This window comes from Carlito syrichta, unplaced genomic scaffold (genome assembly GCF_000164805.1).
Source record: "Carlito syrichta isolate Samal-C Ts95f unplaced genomic scaffold, Tarsius_syrichta-2.0.1 Scaffold305884, whole genome shotgun sequence".
Taxonomy (NCBI): Eukaryota; Metazoa; Chordata; class Mammalia; order Primates; family Tarsiidae; genus Carlito; species Carlito syrichta.
This window is the reverse complement of record NW_007249980.1, coordinates 140,132-143,935: the sequence shown is the minus strand read 5'-3', so window position 1 is coordinate 143,935 and position 3,804 is coordinate 140,132.

The following is a 3,804-nucleotide window of genomic DNA, read 5'->3' as shown; positions in this document are numbered from 1 at the left end:
CGGGCTCAGGCAATCCACTCACCTCAGCCTCCCAAAGTCGCGGGATTACAGGCTGAGCCACCGAGCCCGGCTTATTTCTTCATTTGTATAAGTCAAGAATGTTACAAATAAAGACCAGTGGCCGGGCATGGTGGCTCATGCCTGTAATCCCAGCTACTCAGGAAGTTAAACTGGGATGAACGCTTGAACCCAGGAGTTTGAAGTTGCAGTGAACTATGATCACACCACTGTACTCCAGCCTGAGCAAGACCTGTCCCTAAATAAGTATAAAGATCACATAATATGTAGCTAAGAGTTCATGCAAATGAAGTTGAGCTGTCAGCTTTCTCAGATTTGAAAAATTGATCTTTAAATTGGATATATAGTATTTAAATTATAGCAGCCGATAAAGCTAGCCAATAATGAAGAAGACTGCTATCCCTATAATCCTTTACTTGGTGTGGTTTGTGTCTAGTAAGTACTAAAATAATGACTAAGGCCATTAGAGAAAATCACCTCCTGGTCAAACATATAATTTTATAAAGGTACAGTTTTCCAGTATTTAGGTGACTATTTTCCTGAAAAAAAAAGACTACTGTTGATTGTGCTCACCTCTGCATTTTTATTTTTATGAGACTCTCATCAATAACTTTAGGCCTCATATCCATTAACAACTTGCTTAACTTAATGTAGATTTTTGCCTAAAAATACAATTTCATTTCACATCCTCAATCTCCTCTTGAAATTAATTCCAAAATATCTAAGCAACTATACATGGCCCTTTCAAGCAAGGTATCACAGAAACTAAAATGAGTAAGTTATATTATAGCTAACAAGATTCACAGCATCAAAGTACCAATAATTTTCACCAAACAGAGCCCAACACATTTTAATATTCCCTAGTCTCAAGTCTAGAACAGCTTGAAGTTTCTATGGAGAACAGTCATTGCCACAAATAACACAAACAGCTTGAGAAACAAAAGCGTGTGCTAATAATATCAAATAACACAGTTTTCCTTGTATTTATGTACTGGCAAACTGTATTTTAAGATAAATAATTTTAAGAAAAAACAGCCTGACCTTAGGTTGCCTAGTCCATGTATTTCATTAAATTTAAAAGTTATTCGCATAAAGCAGTATTTTATTCATTAAAATGAGGCTTATTTTACAGAAGATACATAGACACTCTTACACAAACTGAAAACATACAACACAGGAACCCAGTACAGCATCTACCCATCCGGCAGGCAAAAGTCCATCAACTGAATAATTTTAATTTTTGTGAGCAATGCAATTTGTCAATTAGAGAATGTTTGATGAAATTATTTTGCCCATATTTAACTCTTTAATAAGTAAATAAGTATCACAATCCATTGAACTATCTATTCTCTAGTTTACATATAATCATATTCACCTAAAATAGTGTTAAGGTTGCATAATTCATTAACATGAATTATGAATTTATTTTACCCTTTAGAAGGTAAAATAAATGTAGTAGGTAGTGGCAATTGAAACAAAATAGGAATTATCAGAAGTAAAATTATTTCATGGAGCTTTTATTTCACTTGCAGAAGAGTCAAAAAATTTATGGCCGGGCATGGTGGCTCAAGCCTGTAATCCCAGCACTTTGGGAGGCCGAGGTGAAAGGAATACCTGAGTTCAAGGGGTCAAAACCAGCCTGAGCAACTTAGTGAGACCTCATTTCTACAATAAATCAAAAAATAAGCCAGGATGGTAGCACACGACTATAGTTCCAGCTACTTGGAAGGCTGAAGTGGAAGGATGGATGAGCCCAGCGGGTCGAGGCTGCAGTGCAGGGGAGCATGCCACTGCACTCCAGCCTGGGTGACAGAGTGAGACTCCAACTCAAAAAAACCAAAAACAACATTTAAAAACAACTGCCCAAAACAGTGCCCAGGACATAGCAGACACTTAAAATGTTTTACCACTCTTTCCTGAGCATTGATATTTCTTCTAAATTGAACACCTAATAGTTACCACTTATTCAACATGTTATTGACTATGCACTGTACTACCTCTTCACAAACATCCTGACAATTCTCACAAAAATAGTGTAAGTTACTATCCCCATCCAACAGAAGAGGAAATTAAGGCTAAGTAACCTGTTCAAAGCTACATATAGTTAACAGAAGAGTTTAACCTGGACTGTTTAACAACAAAGTCCATACCTTTCTGCTATAGTGCCCTCTTTATAGTCTTCCCCAAATACAAACTCAATAAAATTTCCATGATGGCTGAGCTCGGTGGCTCAGCCTGTAATCCCACGCTTTAGGAGGCCGAGGTGAGTGGATTGTCTGAGCCTGTAGGTTCGAGACCCGCCTGGGCAACTTGGCGAAACCTCATCTCTACAATAAATAAAAAATTAGCCAGGTGTGGTAGCGCGCGCCTGTAGTTGCGGCTACTTGGAAGGCTGAGGCAGAAGGATCGCCGGAGCCCAGCAGGCGAGGCTGCGGTGGCCAAAAGCGGCCACTGCACTCCAGTCTGGGCGACAGAGTGAGACTCCAACTCAAAAAAAAAAAAAAAAAATTTCCATGATGGAAATGAATTTTTTTCAGTGTAGTCACTCATCATTGAATACCACTACAACCTGTGTTACTTGTTTTTCCAATATGTTCAAAATACTGAAATTTTTTTAATGTTATCATAAAAGATTTTCCACTTACATATCCCATCAGAGTCTCCTTTGCTATTCAAAAAAGAGGGGTCCTTTCTGATAGACAAAGTATGTGTAAGGACACATGTACTTCGTTCAGCAAACAGAAAAATCTCCAATTAAAGAAGGAAAAAAATTTTCTGAAAAACCATGAGAAATCACTGTTAGCCCTTCTGATAACAATGAGCTAAAACCTTAAAATTTTATAATCAACCAGATTATTCTCTAGCTATATAAGCAAACCTAAGGCCAAGTAAGTAAGTCGGGATGAAAGTATCAGATTGAACTTTATGAAAGTATCATCAGCCAGGCTCGGTGGCTCAGCCTGTAATCCCAGTGCTTTGGGAGGCTGAGGTGAGTGGACTGCCTGAGCCCACGGGTTCCAGACCCGCCTGGGCAACTTGGCGAGATCTCATCTCTACAATAAATCAAAAACTAGCCGGGCGTGGTAACGCGCACCTGCAGTTCCAGCTACTTTGGAAAGCTGAGGCGGAAGTATTGCCGGAGCCCAGCAGGTCGAGGCTGTGGTGGCCGGGAGCGGCCGCTGCACTCCAGTCTGGGCGACGGAGTGAGACTCCAACTCAAAAAAAAAACAAATGATTTATGAAAAGCCTCACTGGCAAGTTTGGGAAATAACAGGTTAAAACTAGTCTTTTTACATCAAGACTTCTCAGAGCCCTTAATGCATTAACATGAATTATGAATCTCCAAATAATGTGTGCAAAGATTAAGTGATTTACTCAAGGTCACACAGCTAGTTAATGCCAAACTTTGAACCCTAACCTAATTCTCCTGATTCTCACTCCAAAATCTGTTCCACTTACCAAAGACTTTATAACACTTGATTTTAAAGAAAAAAAACTCTGCAAGGATCATTTCTGTAGAAACACTCTGTACCAGAGGCTGATATATAATAGACGCATATTTGCTGCAAGAATGAAAAATAAATCCCTGTTCTACCACTAGTCAGCTATAGGATCTGTATTAAGTTACTACATCCCCACTTGCAAATGAAGTAGCTAGACTCAAATGATCGAGATCCTCTCCACCTTTAAGAATTTGTGAGTCAGCCGGCTTGGTGGCTCAGGCTGCAATCCCGTGCCTTTGGGAGGCTGAGGTGAGTGGATTGCCTGAGCCCGCGGGTTCGAGAC